The following is a 19,313-nucleotide window of genomic DNA, read 5'->3' on the forward strand; positions in this document are numbered from 1 at the left end:
CATATCAATGCATCATTTTAAGAAATTAACAGTTATAGCAAAGTAAAGCATTTCATAGTACAATATATTAAAATAAGTCATAAAGCAATGCATGCTCCAGCCATGCAAGTTCATCAAAATGATAATGCAATTCATATAAAATTTTGCCATCTATGCCTACTTTATAAATCATGCTCTCAGACGGATGTGCTGCTATGGCTATTATAAACCTGTGACAGGGTCGTATTCGTAGTCGACAAGTTTTCATAACTCATATTTATTACCAACTTTAACCCATTGGCAGAGGGTCATATTCGTTAGATGCTAGCTTCAGAGTGTCGACTGGCTTCTATTTCTAGAGGCGGGCATAGCTATTTGAGAGTTTATAAATCATTATTTTTTGTCATAAATCATACCTTCATAAGGTTGGAAAATGTCGAATGGTATCATAAAGTTTCAAAATGCATAATCATACCACAAATATCATTTTCATGCAATTTATCATAACCATAATTTATACCCAATTCATGAAGGATGCAATTTAATCAAATTTTTGAATCACATGCAATCATATGCTTCATCCTGGAACTCTGTGCAAAGTTTCCTCCTGTGATATGAGTTATAACCCCTTGATCACTTATAGTACCCCAAACATCTGACTGCATTTTCCAACTGAAATGGAAAATGACTATCGAAATGGAATTGCACATCCAGAATAGACCTAAGAAGACATGATCCCAGGCGGATACTTGACATGTCTTCTGCACGCATTGCAGACGACAAGGTCATGCCCGTCACGAATGCTAAGTGGCGAATAAGGAACCTGGTTCAGCTGATTACCCCCCCTGATCATGAGCAGTATATGCATGTTTATTCTCTATGTCTTCCCCAAAATAGGGACTACTCGAATAAATTTACGACTTCAAAAAGCGTTTCACTCCCAACCTTCCAACCGCTTTGTATTAAATATGCTTCCCTCTTCTCTTCCCCGCCTGAGACTCGAAAAGCAACTTTTTTGAGAAAATATATTATAACAAATATATTCTTTTTATTTTATACTTACAAATTAAACAGCGGTTTGAAATTAATAAGATTTGTATCAGGTTTACTTACCTCGATTCGCTCACAAATCTCTAGGTTCGGATGACAAATCCACTATACCTATCAATATCATTGAGAACATATTAAATACCACTCTCTTTTTTAATTATTATTATTATTATTATTATTTTATTTAAAAAATTTATTTATTATCTTAATTCTCTATTTATTTATTTATTTATTTATTTATGTAACTATTTTTTTCTCTTTTTTTCTTTTCTTTTTTTTCTTTCTTTTCTTCTTTTTCTTTTCTTTTTCTTCTTTTCTTCCCAAAGCTTCTTCTTTCTTCTAAGCCTTCCCCTCCTCTTTTCTCTTGTGACGAATGGAAGGGGCGATCCCCTCGTCAGAGTCTTCGGGAGGGGTCGGGCCGAGGCTAGCGGCGCCCGCGGGACACCCGCGGCCGAGCCGAGGTCGGCAAAACTCACGGCCGATCCCCGCTATGCTGGTGGAGTCCACGCTGCCCGCGGCCAAGCTTGCGGCGTCACAACGCCCACGGCGGGGGCCAACGGCACCGACGACGCTCGCGGATGCACGCGGGTGAGTCCCCACTTTTTTCTTCTTCTTCTTCTCCTTCTCCTTCTCTTTCTCCTTCTTTTTCTTTTTCTTCTTCTTCTCCTTCTCCTTCTCCTTCTGTCTCCCTTCTTCTCTTCACCGAGGCCCTCTGCCCCACCGAAGAGAAAGAAGGGGATCATGGGACTCCGGCTCGACTACAGCCCCCGGCCGAGAGCCAGCAATGGCTGCGATCGAGAGCCGTGGAGTCCCTTCTCTATTTCATTTCAGAAATAGAGAAAAGAAAAGTAGGGAAAAAATAACAAGATCAAGGGCTTACCTAGCTCTAGGGAGGAGTTACGACCTCCTACTCCGACACTTTAGTTGTAGGATCAGGAAGCCCTATCCCTGGAGGAAGAGAGAGGAAGAGACAGTGAGGAAGGAGATGGGATTTGAGAATTTTTTTTTTTTATAGGTGGTATTCGAAATGGTTGTGGCTCGTTCACCACTGCGATCCTCGCAACGGTTGAGCGGGATCGGAGGCCATTCAAGAGTCCGCGGCATCTCCATTCCCGTCTTGCCTCCATTACCCTAAGGAAGAAGACTAGGGGATCACGATTGCGATCCCTTGTCTCGATCTCTTCTTCGGCCATGGGCGGAAGCCGATTGGGCCCGCCGGCTTCGGCCCAACTGGCCCAAAATTCAATCGGCCCATTTTGGGCTGGATATTACAGCTGCAATAGGTTATTTCCATACTTGCTTTGGAAAAGACACAAAGAAGCAATAAATGATCCATAAACATTATTTGATCCACAGCGAGGGCAGTGCTTCATACCTGCCATTGTCTCTTGAGAAGGATGCCGGTTGTGAGTAACCTGTTGTGGAACGTAATCAATTGAAGACCTTGACCTTTTCAGAGAGAGAAGCATCCAAAGAACTCACCCTACCTATCGATAAAGAATTAAGCGTTCTCAACTGAGAAGGAGCTATTGTCATTCCACTTCCAAATGATCTCGTTGGGGTTGGTAAAGGTGCTAATTAATATATTCCACAGTAGAGGGGAGGTTGATAAGATCCGTTAAGCTGATAGGCTTAGTGGTTTTCTGAATTTGGTTATCCAATTATCGTTCTCCATGAAACTAGATAAAGATTCATTTGGTTGTAGTATATGCGAGAGAACACAAGTTAGCAAACTTTCATTACCCACATCGAAGGATACACGAGAAGAATATGCGACAAACCTTGAGAAGACCTCCCCAAAGTAATGGAGAAACTGATCAGGCGTCTGTTCTTAGCAGTTCAAGGAAGCTGATCGCTGTAATAATTGCTCAAAATAAACCTGTAGTGTAGAGTTTAGTAATCTGGGCAAAGAGTTTCTAGGGGTTTGGGTCTATTCAACATTAATTAGCAAGTTAGTGCCCCTTTGAGCAACTGTACTGAGTACCTCTCCAGAGGAAGGCTTTACGAAGTTCATCTGCTTTATCGATGACCAAGACAGGCACATGGATACCTAACATCCAATACGTAGGCACGGCACTTAGCATAGCATTCGCCAAACAGAGACGACCTCCAATAGACAACGTTTTGCTCTAACTCATAATCAACTAAAGGACTAAATATTCAAATATGAGTTACCAAATTTGCTAGCGCGAACTCTAAATCTGGACCATACTTCATCCCTACTGTACCAATTCGTTTGGAGAGAAAAAATTAAAAATAAGATACATAAGTGACACAGCTCAATAAGTAAAATTATACTACTTTATCGGATCAAACATATATTTTTCGATGTCAATATATTATTTAAAAAAATAATAGTTATTGCAAAAATAACACATTTCATAGTATAATATATCAAAATATGTCATAAAGTAAATTATGTATGAACAAATCATTTATATTTTATAAACATAATTCCAAGTTTATTTTGCAAATAAATTCTTAAATTATTCTCTTACCATTTAGCACATTACAGTTCAAAGCATTGCTCACAGAAATTCGTGCTATGGTCACTTTATACCCGTGATAGGGTCATATTTCATAATCGATAAAGATTTTTGTTTCGTATGCCAACTTTATACCTACTAGCAGGTTCATGTTTCGTATGGATGCTAACTTCGCATGTCGATTTTTCTAATTTAGGAAGGGTCACACGTAGCTATCTGAGAGCCTTTACAAAACTTATATATTTTTCTTAAAATATACACATAAATAAATGAAAAAACACTAAATGACATTATCAGATTCATATTTCATAAATAAGCATGTTTTTTATTACACATATGCCGATCCATAATTTCAAGAAAATATGATATCTTCATTGGTAAATCTTATGCATAAAAAAATATGATAATTTAAAAAATAAGGAGTCTACGATCTACTTACCTCTTCCGTTTTAGACCGCCAAATTTCGCTAGGCGAATCCACTAAACCTATTTAAAATACTATTCAATGACTTGCATGGAATTAAAAATAATAAGAAATCAGGACGATTAGCTAGATGATGGTGTTTGACTGTTTTGGGTGGGTCAGACTTGAGCGACCTGAATAATGAATCATAAGGCATAAACTTAATTAGGCTCAAGGTCATTCAATAGGGCTCATCATCAGTGGGTTTTAGGAATACTTTATAGAGTCGGGGTAGTCAGTCCGACAAGCTGCCTGAGCACCCAGACAATTCAGGGCCTCTTTATAGGGGTCAACTCAAATTCATAAAGTAGGTGGATGGGACCTATATTGGGATCCATGGGTTTGTATAGAGAGAGAAATAGGAAGATGAAGAGAAAGAAGAGAGACAACAAGAGAAAGAAAGAGAGAAATGGGCTCTCTCTCTCTCTCCTCCTCTTCTTCTTCTCTTTTTCTTTCTTTCTTTCTTGGTAAATAAGGGAGGAAGGGAGTGAATCGATGGCTATGGTCATCGTGGTCCGGCAAGATCGCAACAGGCACCGGTGAGGCGCAATGGCGAGCAGTCAGCGCCGGTGGCCAATCGGCCAAAATCAGCCTAAAATAGGGTCGAACATGGGGAGAGACGTGGCTCGGTCGTTGTCGAGTCCAACCCGCTCGCCGGCGGCTGGGGCTCTGGCCAGAGGCCAATGCAGAGGATATGCCGAGAGCTTCGGCAACGAGCACTGCAGTGAACATGGCCAAAAAAAGAAAGAAAAGAAGAGATCAAACGCGGAACAGGGGAGGGGTTTCACGGTCATTTCAAGTTGATTTTCGGTCAATTTCTCGGCCGGCAAGGGGTCATATCACTGGGGAAGAAGAATAGAATGGGGTATCAAGGTTCTTACCTACTTTGGTGAGCGCCACAACCCGAATTTCTGATGGGCATGGTAACGAGATACCGCGAGGAGCAGTGGCATTCGGTCACCAGAGAAAGAGGAAGGAGGAAGAAGTTGGAGAGGTGAGTGCTGAGGGATCAATCGAAGGGGAGAAGGGTTTAACTTAAGAGAGGGGGATAAGGTCTGATGAACAGCGGCACTGGCCGGCCGTTCGCCGGTTGAAACAACCCCCACCGGCTGCTGGCCATTTGCACTTGCCCCGGGAAGTTCGCGTCGGCCACACCTCAACGGCGGCCATTTGGAGAGGGAATCGCAAATTCCTATTCTGATTGATTCTCTCTCTTTTTTTTTCGAGCCAAGCCGGTCAAACGGATTGGGCCTTGACACTGCTAACACCGGTCATTGGTTTAAAATTAAAAGAATAAGAAACTATATTTAATAGACGAGAGAAAATTTTATTTCTTTGAGAAGCAATGGCTCTATTAGCCAATCAATCAACACTCCTATTTCCCTCAGTGAAAATTTAAGTAGGTGAAAAACTCTCAACGATTACCTAAGACGAGCCATGTATCTTGTAGAATGGGACTATAAGGAATGCGGCTCCTTGACCCGTTATCTGATGTCAAACAAGATATAATTGTTGCAGAATCATCTTTTATTCAAGCCTCTGGAGCATTCAAGTATTTAAGAGCATACTTGAAGCCCTCCCATGCTCCTGATTTAGCAACAGTATGCAAAGATGAGGTAGAAGCTATCAGCGGAAAGAGCCTGACCCGAATGATCATGAATCACAAAAGCAGTAGCTTCTTGATCTCGTCTCAATCCATCATGATGTTAATGCTAACATCATGACCTTGATGCAAGGGGCACCAAGAGATAAAGAGAAGAAGGTTAGCTTCTCGATCTTGGCTCCATCCATCATTGATGTTAATGCTAACATGAATGCAAGGGGCACCAAGAGATATGAGAACAAGGTTCCAAAAGACAGGATGGGTGTAGTCAAGTGTCCCCAGTGTGAGAGATTGATAAATAAGAAGTGTACGTAGCTGCTCTCAGGGCACCACCAATTCCTAGAGTATAAGAAAAATACTAGTATGAGAACAAAGTTTACAAGTCGAGAAGAACCCTATATGGACTAAAACAGTTATCAAGACAATTTGAAGTTCCACCAATCTATCCAAAGTATAGGATACGAAGTAAGCCACCTAGATCATTGTGTCAATATATGGAGGGTGCGAAGAAAAACTAACAATATTATCACTTCTTTTAGATGATATAATGTTAGCAGGAAATTGCAAAGGTATGATAGCAAAAACAGTTGTATCTTGGATCCAAGATCCAAGTTTGAAAGTAAAGGCATGGTAGAGGCCTTCTATGTATTGAGAATCAAAATAACCAGAGATAGAAAATCAAACTTATTGTACTCGGATCAAGAAAAGTATATTAAAAAGTGCTCAAATTGCGAACTATTGAGCATGCCTGTTGGAAAGCGGGGTCATTGTAAGTAAAGGTATGTCTCCTCGGGTTATTGAAGAGAAAGAAGAAATGAAAAAAAGTCCCTTATGCCCAGCCTATTGGCAGCCTCGTATATGCATTGATAAGTACTCGGCCGGATATACGTCATGCAATAAGACTGGTAAGCAGATGCCAATCAAATGCTAGATTGGTACAATGGCAGGCAATGAAAGAATCTTTAGACATTTGCAAGGCACCGAAACATTGAAACTTAGTTTCCAATTGAATGATCTAAAATTCATTGATTGCACTGGTTTGGAATTTACAAGAGATGTAGATGACAGAAAATCCACAAGGGGCCATATATTTTCATTTGGTGGAATAGCTGTTTCTTGATTAAGCACAACTAGCTAGGGATGTGATGCAAACAGTGCAATAAGAGGAGAGTATATTGCATGCAGCGCAGAAATCAGTGATGCAGTCTGGATAGAACTTTTCATTAATAGTTTGAAAATAGGTATTCTTGATAGACCAGTCAATATGTATTGTGATAGCAAATCCGCCTCTCTTTAATAAGAAGTGGAGGAATAACTCTCAAGAAAATAATAACATTGATATAAGCTACCACTGTATTCTGGATTTAGTAGAAAGAGGTGTAGTAAAAGTCAAACTACGTATGTACGTAACCTCTAATGAGATGGTGGTTGATCTTATGGCCAAGGGATTAACTCTTAAAAAAAATTAGAGAGCGTGTCAACTCCATGGGCTTAAGAATGCAAAAAGAAACTGACGTTATACTCAAAGATATACAGGTTTGTGCATTATGAGAAGGATCTCGGGGATGCCTAAGAAAAATGATTTAATGCGTCTCTATCCGTAAATTGGGGCACAAGATTTGGTTAGATAAATGATAAAGGACACTATCGATGATTAATGGAAACTATGCCAGAATATAGGATACGAGTCTATCCATTCCAAAGCTATTCTTAGATATTTATAATATAGGCTTAGCCTCCTTGCCTGTAACTCAATTATTTGGTTGGTTGAATTGGCCCAATTCATAAATCTAATAGGATTCCCAACCCAATCAACCAAATACACCCTCAGTTCTCGTCGAATCTAGGTAAATTTTGGAGCACAAGCGTATGAGTGTTGGCTAATGGCAAGGCTGATGTCGCCAATAGTGTCAAGGGTATGGACCTACTGAAAAGTTCCCTAGCACAAAAATATTAGTTCCATTCTTTTGAATGCTGTAGCCTAACTTATGTCATTTGAAATATAAATATGGTGCATAAGTGAAATGGTCACAAGCCAAGGGCATTTGAGAGACTCAAGAAAGAAGGGTGATGTGGGACTGGGTGGAGCACATACTCCATGTCCGGTTTGAAGCCGGACAAAGAGACGGGGGGGCGGGGGGAAGGATTGCAAAAGGGAGGAGAGGACCATCACCTCCATGATAACGTGTCATGGCCTTGTCATGGGAGGAATCTTTGGGCTATGTTAACATTAGTTCAAGATTCAAATGGTGCTTCAACTACTTTACTAGCTCGTTCCTTTCTTGTTCTTCTTCCTCATCATTGCTGTCCCCCTCTCCCTACGATTTCCAGAATCCTCTCTCTCTCTCTCTCTCTCTCTCTCTCTCTCTCTCTCTCTCTCTCTCTCTCTCTCTCTCCCCCTCTCTCTCTCTCTCTCATGCATGTGTTGTCATTCATACTCCATGATTGTCCTACTTCTCTCTCTCTCGCTCTCGCTCTCATGCATATGTTGTCATACAAGCTCCATGATTGTCCTACAATAGAAACATCAAGGACGACGCTTCAACAAGAGCGGCCAAACTGAACACCGTGAGATGTCATGATCAAATATGGGAGAGGGGGAGAGAGAGAGAGATTTAGCAGTGACAGTAGGCCAAGTCTGGGGAACAGGAATTCACGGGTAGTTGAGGAATGCTAAGCTGCGGCATGCACCCCCACCACGACACCCTTCAATCGTGTGGGAAGGTGGCAACGAGTAGCATTTCGTCACCATATAATTAGTAAAACATTAGATATATCTAATGGAATATCTATACTAGATTTTTTTCTCGTTAGCAGAACTGAACGCTTTTAAGTCGACCATCATCCCATGATAAGCATACTCGAAACACGTTCCTTACATTCACTTTGTAATGGATGACCATGAATATCATGAATAAATGCGACAATAGCATAATGGTTACAAGCTTCCTCTACTCACTAAAAAGGGACTGCATATATCAGATCCTGTATAAATAATTTTTGATTAATGGGATTATGAGCATGTATCAAGTTCGTATCAACGTTTTGCAGTGCCTCATTTGTTAATAGATGAGGCTATCAATGTTGCATTTGGTTGTAGAACGAATGAATTTTTTTTCTTGTTTATTATGTTTTATCCTGCTAATTATCCCTTCGAATTCTTTTTTTGGGCACTTATTACTTACTTATAACTACATAAAAGCATTTCACCTAACAGACAAATTATTGATGTCCCACTTTAGCTCCTTTTTCTAACCTCAAATTATTTCTCAAGCCCTCTAAACCTGAAGAAACTATTCTCCAACAAAAATTTACAGAATATCCAACTCATGTTTTGTACTCCCAATTGTACGTTAGGAAGAGACAGATGGCTATTATAATGCAAGTGACATGTGATAGCAGGCACTTGGTTGTCCCACTCATGCTAATGACAGACAAATGAGCCATTTGAGTTCATGTTCATATAGTTGTCCTTACTTTGGACATCTTGTTACATCTAGTTGTTTGATTATTAGCATATGGTGCAGTTTCAAATATTGCATTATCATCCACCATGTCCATGATGTAATACAACTCATGTTCAAGTACTCTATCTGGCATTGAATTTAGATTTATCCTTGTTTCAAGTTTTCAAAGCCCAATTCATAATTAATAAAATACATTTCAGTTGCAAATCTTAACGCTGGTCTTTTTTTTACTGTCCTTTGAGATTTAATCTTTATAGATTTAGCATTTTTATTTAGTTCCAGACACAACCTCATCTATGTTTTGCACACATTTGGACATGTTTATATGTGCAGTTATATATGCTTTTTGTACAACTTAGAAACAAGGTATATACACTTATAAACAAAGCCAGAGACTAAATAAAGGACTGAATATAAAATTTTAAATCCAGCAAGGATAAATATAAAATGGAAGTCAATGCAAGGGCTGATCTCAATATATACATGATGTGTAGGTTTAAGATTTATAAAATATATAATTTTTTGATTTCTAGAGATTTTTGAAAGTGCTAACTAAAACAACAATGTGATCATCAAATTCAGCAGCTCGTCATTAACGATATATATTTAATGAAAGAGAAAATAAATATAAAGAAAATTATTTTTTTTATTTTTTTTTTGACTTGTTAATGAATACACCGCCACTGTATAGTAATTTTGTTTCATGTAATGTATTAATTGATTTTTTTTTATTTTTATGTGAATCAATACTTGAATTGACAATTGAAGCATTTGAGGCTGCATCAATCGAGGATACACGATAGAAGGAATTGTTATATCTTCAAACTCACCTTCACCAAATGTAGGTTTATTTCAATAATTTGGTTCTCATTTTTAGGAATTTGATCGAGAGAGAACCAAAATTGAAAATTTCTAATTTGGAGGAGGAAGAGGCAAAAGAAAAAGAAAAAAAAACAAGGAGAAAAAAGAGGAAAATGAATAGATAGCAATACCAGAAACTTGTGTATTTTTGATTTTTTGATGGATTTACATAGTTTCATTAATAGAAATTATTTGATAGTGACCTTTGCGTCTGTTTTGAGGAATGATTCTAAAATTTGGGATTTTCTAGATTCATTAACCAGAGCTTGACGGAAGAGTTTTACAAATTTCTAAAAATTAGGTATAAAGATGTCATATACCCATGACTCGTCTAATGAAATAGTCTCCCCCTCCAAAAAAATATGTTTTTTTTTTACCGATGAACAAAAAAATATTTTGTTGGAAATGAACAAGATAGGATATGAACAAAATATTAGTAAGATGACTATAACATTTAGTACACTAATTATTCATATGCCTCTACTCTCATCATTCGATATCCATGCAGGATTCTAGCTATCACACCCCAGATCTGGAGTATGACATGGTTATCCTGTCCTACTGTAGGTATCACCCACAATAACACAAAGCCCACAATAGAAAGTTTTCATAAAATTTACAAGATAATAAAATTAGTCCAAAGATTTTTCATTTATTAAACAAAGAGAAATGTGTACATAGTATCTAAATCCAACATTTGAAAATTCAAAGTTACACAACCCAAACTTTATAGTCATAAACTAATTTATTGATAGCTTGCAACTATCTTTGGAGCTTATTCTATCATCCTTCATTTCATTTATTCATCGCTACTCCTAGCAACTTTAATTATCTAAAAAAAAATATAAAGAGACGAATGAGCTTTGCGGCTAGGTAAGTAACCATGCACCATCTTACCGGACCAAGCATAAACTTTTACATAATTCAATGCATCATTTGAAAGTAAATTTATACTATAAAATAAAATATTTCATAACTATAATAACAAATTATGTTGTAGCAATTCAATCATGAATGCACAAATTATGCAAATTCATAAAGCTAAAAGTGCAATATAGAATATTTATAATCGTCAAATATTTGCCATTTATCCATACTTTCAATTAAAATAGTATTCGCAGATTTTTCATGCTATAGTCACTATAACTCGTGACACGGCCATTTTTATAATCGACAAGATATCATAGTTCTTATTTATTACCAGCTTTAACCCATTGGTAGGTGGCCATTTTCGTTGGATCGATGCTAGCTCTAAAATGTTGATTGGCCCCCATTTCTAGGGGCGGTCATAGCTATCTAAGAGATCATAAAATATTTCATATTTTTTTCATAAATTATACCTATATAATTAGGTTGAAAACATATTTAATGGCATCATAAAAGTTTGACATAATTCATGCATAAATCATCCACAATAAAGTATAATGCTAAAATATGAATTATTCATAATCATGGGTTCTAAATTTTTAAGAGAATGCAAAGCCAATCACATCACTAATTTATATTTTTTAATGCATATAAATTAAATAATTCAAAAATTAGCATGGTTAGTGCTAGGGTCACTTATCTCAGTTCGCCCAAAGATCACTAGGTTCAGATGGAAAAATCGAATACACCTATCTAAAACCGTTTCAGAAAATAAATTAATTGTCATTCAACTATTTAAAAATCTAAATACAAATTAAAAAGCTTTAACAAATCCAAAATGGACTTGAACTGGCTTCAAGTCACGGCTAGGCAAATCGGTCTAGGATCTATAAATCAGGTAGAGAGATAAAGGTTGCACCAAGAATGGAATCTCTCTCAATCTTCGCTCTCTTTTTTCTATTTTTCTTTCTCCTCTTTTCTTTTCTTTTCTTTTTCCCTTTTTTTCTCTTGCTTTTTTTTCTATTCTCTTTCCTTTTCTTCTTTTCTTTTTCTCTATTGCTCTCTTCTCTTTTCTTGAGGGGCGAGGATCCGGCAACATGGTAGTTGCAGCCAGAGGTGCAGTCGGAGATCCAACAGCATGGTGGTGAGAGAACGGCCGCTGACAAGAGAGAGGCATGGGGATTTTTTTGATGATCTTCACTAGATTTCGGCCACGAGAAGAAGGATCAAGCAAGGGAAGGAATAAGAGAGAGACCAGGGTCGTTACCTTGCTCCAGCCAGGCATGATTCAGCGAAGATGGGGTGGTGCGGTGAGCTAGAAGAAAAGAAAGGAAAATGATGGAGAGGGAGGAAGAGGGTAAGAGGGGGGATGAGAAGGAAAAAAATAAAGGGAGGATTTTGCGATCTCTTCACGCTATCCATCCAAAATTAGAGGCTCGCCAGCGAGGGGGGTCAGCCAGAAACGAAACAAGGGGTGGGGCTCCGGCAAAATCGCGTGGCCTTGCCCTCCCTCGCAGCAAAGATAGAGACCAGCTGGAAGGGGGTGATTTCCAAATTCCAACCCAACCAGCTAGAGTCGAGCTGGTCGAATCAAAATAGGGTGTCACACCAGTATTATATGTTCTTGTCATATTCAGTGCCGGCCCGAGCGTTAGGCGACCGAGGCGGTCGCCTAAGGCCTCAGGCCAATGGAGGGCCTCCGGGAGGCGTGACCAAAAGGAAGCAAAGGCCCCATGTGAAAACAGAAACAGGAGCTTCCCCCTTGATGGAAGGCTACGAGTCTTCCCCCTTGACGGAAGGGAGGTGGAGAGTTTCCTGGCCTGCAGAGAGGCAATTTGGGAAGTTGGGGACAGTAGTTTTGTTTTGGGTGGAGAGAGAGAGAGGAGGAGGAGGGATTTGGTTGGCTTGATACACGCCTGAAGCCACTCTTATCTTTCATCCCTTCTTTTTTTGGTTTTAGTCTTGGTTTTCCTTCCCTCACATTACTCCTGATCCAGCTGGGCCATCGGGAAGAAAGATAGAGGGATTGGAGATGGACTTCTTGAGTTCTTGGAGGGTGGAGATTCTTTTAATTTTCTCCTCTGGGTTTCTTCTCCCCTCTTGGGTGGTAGAGAGAGAAAAGGAGGGAGGGGGTTGAATGGCTGCGGTGCTGTGATGTTGCAGTTGCTGCTTGGGTACTCGCTTGAAGGGGAGATGGTGGGACGGGACTTTTATTAATTAGATGGAGTGAATTTCCCATAATGCCCCTACTTTCTCTTATAGAGAGGCTTCTTTCTGGACAAATTCTTTTTTTTACCTTGACCATGAAGTGCCACGGGATGACCTTTTCTTATCCTGCTCTTGCTTGACATGGTAAACAGTATTGCCCAGCATTATCTCAATTATTTAATCAGTTTTATGGCCCGGCAATTACATTTCTGTGTTTCCATTCAAAAATTATATTAAACTGAAAAAACTTTTTGTCTACTTTTGTTAGATTCATGTATCTTTGTTGAAATAGTGTACTTGATAGCTATCTATTTTCATATTATTTTTTAAATATTTTATATTTATTAAAAAAAATTTATTATTAAAAAAAAAGGCCTCATTCATTGGATTCGTCTTAGGCCCCCAAATGTATCGGGCCGCCCCTGGTCATATTAAATCTAAAAATGAATTTTTCAATAAGTTTACGAATGGGAAAACCATCTTCCTCCTTTTAATTTTTGATATTTTATAGGAAAATTGATTAGAAAGAATAAATGATCCCACCCTGAATTTTTAGTATCATGATGAGACATCTTCATGTTTGGGACACTTAACAGAAATATTACTATTAACCTTATCAACCTAGGCAATCACCCAACCACAAATAATGATTCCTTGCAACTGTCCACCAACAGATCAATCACCACTTCACTCTGCTTCCCCAAGAACCAATCCAAAAAAAATGCAGATTAGGTTGCCTAGTATCGGATACCAGTCACTGGCCCAAAATGCCCACAACCAAAATAATACCAATGCAAAATGAGTCAACTGTAACCAGCATTAGATAAAAGCCTTTTGTTTTTGTCATGCCCCGAACTCAGCACCTAGGTTGGCTATGTAACACGATCGCATACTCCATAAGGCAAAGCTCTAGAGAATATGCAAGGCTTAAAAATTTATTATAACCTCAATATCATTGAACAATAATGATCTCAATTCATAATAAATAACAAAACTAATACAATTACAAAATTTAATCATCCAACCAGTATCAATGATGGTCTATCTACTCATCCTTTTATCCATAATCCCAACCATAGCCAGGTATTAAGCGACCTACAACTCTGAAAGAAAAAGAAAAGAGGAGGTGTAACCCTCACAGCCCAGTAAGAATCTCTCACACATCCATACCAACATAATAATATAAGTTTGAAAATAGCAAGAAATTGTTATACACATCATAAAATCAGAAACTGACTATCAATAATGCTCGAATAAATAGAATATATGTGTACATTAAATATCAATAGAAATCCAACCACCCAAGAGTGATAAATCTTATATCATATGATATCTCATAAATTTTTGATAGTGCTTTCAAGCAGATTTTCATTCCATTCCTTTTTAACCCGGATGCAGGATCAATTATCTTTCCGACTTTAGGCCAAATCTTGATCACGTTTTCCGTCCGTGATGGGGCAATCGATAGTATCACATTTTCAACCTGTGACAAGGCATTTGCAACCTGTAATCGATATTATTACATTTCCAGCTTGTGATGGAACAATTAATGATAACGAGATCAACCCAAAATCCATGTTCATTCAATCAAGTTCACATCCACACATCAATTCTTTTTATTTTTAACTTTAGGCTAACTACAGTCATGTTTTTTGCCCGTAATAGGGCAAACGATAAGTGTCACATTTCTAACTTGTGATGGGATAATTGATAAGTGTCATATTTTCCATGCATGATGAGGCAATCAATATAACATAGTTAGTCCAGAGTACCACATCCATTAGTCTGATTATGCAAATGTAAGTTATACTCATATATACATCCATCATACTATCAATCAGAAGCATACATGATCAAAACATAGTTTAATATAAAAACCATCATAAAAAAATTCTTGCATCTTATTTATCTTGATCATTAGCATATCATATGTATGTGTACAAAATATCTATAAATATGCAGGTGAGTGTACAAGAATTCTTACCGCTTTGCTGACAACCCAGATAGATTAATCACCTGCCCGCACCATGATCTACGGACCAGAGTGTGCAGAACCCTACTCAACGTCCTCTTGCCCAAAAGATTGTTCTCCTATAGAACCAAATCAATATCAAAAATTATCTGAGGTATCCAACAACCCATAACCCTCTATTGGTCCACTAAAAGGTTCACCATCACGTGGTAACCTAGGACTTTCCTCTGAGTCCATTTTTTCAAAATTTCTCCGGATCAACTAGAGAGACAAAGCACCAAGATAGAGAGAGAAAATCAACCTAAAAACTCAGGACACTTCATACGGTCGCATAATGCCGACCTAGCACCTTCCTACGGTTTCATAATGCCGACCCAAGTTTAATACTGGCTCGAAGCTCCAAGTCACACGCCATAGGCTAGGATCCCCTAAGGGTCAGCCCGACTTCACAAAGTACCTAGACACACCATTGTCCACTAAAACATGCAGAGAGAACGAGTAGAGAGACAACGAGTGATAAAAAGAGAAAAACAAAAAGAGAGAGAAACTAGAGAGAGGAGAGAGAAAATAAGAGGAGAAGGAGAGAGTTATGAAGCCCTCTCTCCTTCCCTTCCTCTCCTTCTCGAAACAGATAAAGGACCTCGACGGCGCTCGTGGTCGGCAACCCCAGCAACCGACGACCCACGGCGGTGCCAATGGCATGCCACACTCGGAGAGGACGATCAAAACAGAAGAAAGGATGTATTAAAATAGGGAAGACCTTGTTACCAGTAATCTGATGATTTGCTGACCATATTCAAAGCAAGAATGGTGGCTATGGTGGTGCCTGGGGTTAAGGGACCCATGGCCGGTTAACAAGTGGCTGGCGGCCAGTAGCACCAATTTTATCAAAAAAAATAGGGGTTATGACCCCTTAGACCGAGGAACAGAGTATCTCGGTAGCCGAAGTTCCAGCCACGGTTTTCTGCCACTATGAGGGATCGAAGAAAGACCCCAGCAGTAAGCATCGACGGCAGAAAAAGCCAGAATCGAGAAAAATATGAGTTCAACCAATCAAAACAGGGGAAACAGAGCTTTCCCCTTCTCGGCCTAAAATCCAGCAATCCTTGGCCAGCGTTGAAGCTCCTAACGACCCCAGAAGGAAGAGAAGAGGCATAGTTCAAGGTGGTTGGGTCCTTACGTAGTTTTCCAGAGAGGAATGTTCGCGGCTGCGGTACGATGGAGACCAAGCTTCGGGGGAGAAAACTGAAGAAAACGCCGACGGTGAGCTCCGGTCATGGCTGGAACTCCTATGGGGCGAAGAGGGGATGGGGAGGAGCCTCTAAATAGGCTCGGCTACAGCCGAAATCCGACCCAGAGTCAGATTGCATCCGGCAAGATCAAGAGGAAGAAAACTCCTATCAGAGTCCTCTTCTCCCCACGCACATGCACAGTACGTGCAGATTTCTCTCTCTTTTTTGTTTTTGGGGCCAAATTCAACTGGGCCAGTCAAATGGACCAAGCTTAATTGGCTTAAAAGGCCGGGTATCACCGTTTTGCTCTCTCTCTCTCTCTCTCTCTCGACCTTACCAACCCCTCAAACTGCTCCTTCAAGTCAGTGGCGATGTAGATTATAACACAATCAGAAGGTGACCATTGTGAGTGATGACCGATACTAACTCTCTTAATCCAATTGTACTGAAAGAGGCCTTTCTACCACACCATTGCACTCAAAAGATCAAAGCCAACATTGTCCGCAACATTACAATCATCATGCATTTGAAGAATATTGAAGGATGGAGTTTGGAAGCACAGATATGACTATGACCGTTTCCATCACATGACAAAGAAGGTTAGTCAACAGGGAAATGAAACATCCCTCCCAATACCTCTGGGTTCTTCAAGCGGCTTTTCTAAATGTCTTAATACACCGTTGACGTAGCCCATATGCAACCACTGCTCCTACTGCAATGTCAGAATCCACACCCCATAAGGTCCAATCTCAACCATTGGTCCATCCGCAGGCATTATCTCAAGCAATCTAAAATAGGAAATGCTCAATTATCGCAGCCATTATCATCACCAATATGTGGGTGACTTTCACCACCACTTGCATACCATATTTTGATTTTCTATACCGCCACGATAGGGTTGGGGTTGTGTCTTTCGTGCGAAAGAATGATTCACCTTATTTAGCAATGTCAACCATTAGATCGTGCAATAGACGGTTTAAGATCTGTACAAGTGAATGGAAGAAAAAAATTGGAATGTTTTGAGAACGGTATAAAGTGCAATCCAATAGTTGATGTTGTAAAAGAAGATCAATCATTCTTTCGCACGAAAGATATGACCTAATCTCATGACAGGGCTCACGCAGTCACATAGGACCCTGCACCATATGTTGTGTAATGGCTGACTGTCCAGAGCAAGATAGTTTCAATCGTATCATATTACGAAGATTTGCAGAAAATAAAAGAAGTTCCGACCACTAAAAACCCAGCTTCAAGCATGTGCATTGCAATAGGGAAAGCAACAATATGTAAGAACTTGTTGGCTTTCATAATAATCATAATAAAGCATTCCCCAGTCTCTATCAAAGCAAAGCCAGCTTTAGATAATTGCTTACCTATCTATGAAACGACCAGAGATTGTTCACCTGCAGTCATGATGACTCATAAATAGTAGATACAACTAACATGCTTTTGTATTCTTTAAATTCAAGTTTTTTTTTTGATATAGCAATGTCATAAAGAAAACACCATCAAGAAAAGAAAATAACAACTAGTTTCAAAAGATTTTTTTGGAGTAGCATGTCATGCTGAAAACAGCATCAGGAAAAAAAATGCGGCACCAGGAGCACCAGCCTCAAAAAGAGGTTACGGTTGTGCCAATTAGAGTTATAATTTGGTCAGAAAAACGTGGCGCCAAGGATCAACAGCCTCGAAAGGATGTCCGAACGGTTATGCCAATTATATTTATAGACTGGATGTAACGGCCCGGCCCGAAGTTGCTGGACACGTGCGAATTTCAGCTCGTGAGGTGGGTGGGTTGGGGGTGGGGGAATGAAACTTCGTGCGACTAACACGTGAGGCGGAAGAGGAGGACCCATGATGGGAGTTCGCCTCCTCTTCCGAATCCGGTGGAACGGAGAGTCTTAGGTTACGCTGGACTTTGTCCAAAGCCCTAGGGTCTTTCTATATAACCGATTCCTCCTCCCTTCTAGGAAATCGATCATCAAAATCACCCCCGATTCTTCTCTTAGTTGCAATCAAGGTAAGATGCTCAATCTTTCTCCCCCTTGTTATTCCGGTTTCAAGGCCACAATTGATAGCCTGATTTAGTGCTGGCTAGCCCCTAGATTTAGCCATGAGAGTAGGGATGGTAATGGATCGGGTATGGCTCGGATAAGCTATTACTCGGACCCTCTCCATACTTGCCTTGGGGTGAGGCAGAGCGGATAGAGTTAATAAACGAAGCAGGTTGGATGGATCGGGGTCAGGTAAAGTTACAAAAATTAATTTTTTATACAAACTGTTGGTGCATTTCAATATTAAAGTTTAATATTTATTTCATTTATGAGGTTCACGTATTTAATGACTAATGAATGGTTCATGTATTTGGGGGAAATGAAAGGATTACTATTTGGGGAGATGAAAGGTTCATGTATTTGGAGAGATGAAAGATTCATGGGAAATAAATGGGAATAATTCATGAACCATTTTTGAAATTGGAATTCAATGTGTATTTGGTGGGGGAGTTACTCTTAGAATTTTTAAGTACATTTATGCTATCATTATTCTCATAAATTTAATATTACAAACTCTCTATATAAATCCTTCTCCCCCTTCATTTCAAATATATACAATATCATCTTATTTTACTCATAAAAAATATTTGGAGAAAGTTCTTGGCAAAGAAGGGTGTTTCTTGGGTGGAGCTTTGGGCTAGACTACTTGTGCAGAGTTGTCCTTGCCATAAGACGATCGTCGGGCTGTTGTATCCTGGAGGAGACAAGCCATAGTATTTTCTGCTGCACCGGGTTCTAGGCTTTGCCAACCGCAGAGGGCTTGAATCTCCTTAAGAAAGCGAGATTTTCGTGCCTCAGTCTGATTGGTTTCGTCCTCTTATTGTATTTTCCCCAACAATTTTATGGAGATTCAATGGAAATGGAGCCAATCCCTAAGAAGCATGATGGTAATGTTGGAGATCTTAACAAGCCCTTTCGATTCAAGGGAGCCCACTTCAAGAGATGGAAAAGCAAGGTGTTGTTCTATTTGAGTCTTCTCAATGTTTCCTACATGCTCACCGAGAAAAATCCAACCAAGATCTCAACCAATGAGATGACGGATGAAGAGTATCAAGCTCATCAAGAGAAAGT

General features: G+C 39.4%; 1 long non-coding RNA gene across 1 annotated transcript; it reads right to left on the minus strand.

Annotated features, from left to right (window-relative positions):
- Window positions 1-14,238: 14,238 nt before the first annotated feature.
- On the minus strand, window positions 14,239-15,124 carry LOC120104449. Its single transcript, XR_005506873.1, has 2 exons — window positions 14,969-15,124; window positions 14,239-14,467 (listed from the first exon to the last, which is right to left on the minus strand). It is a non-coding gene; the product is annotated as an uncharacterized LOC120104449 (long non-coding RNA).
- Window positions 15,125-19,313: the final 4,189 nt, after the last annotated feature.

This window comes from Phoenix dactylifera, chromosome 18, assembly GCF_009389715.1.
Source record: "Phoenix dactylifera cultivar Barhee BC4 chromosome 18, palm_55x_up_171113_PBpolish2nd_filt_p, whole genome shotgun sequence".
In the NCBI taxonomy this organism is placed as follows: domain Eukaryota; kingdom Viridiplantae; phylum Streptophyta; class Magnoliopsida; order Arecales; family Arecaceae; genus Phoenix; species Phoenix dactylifera.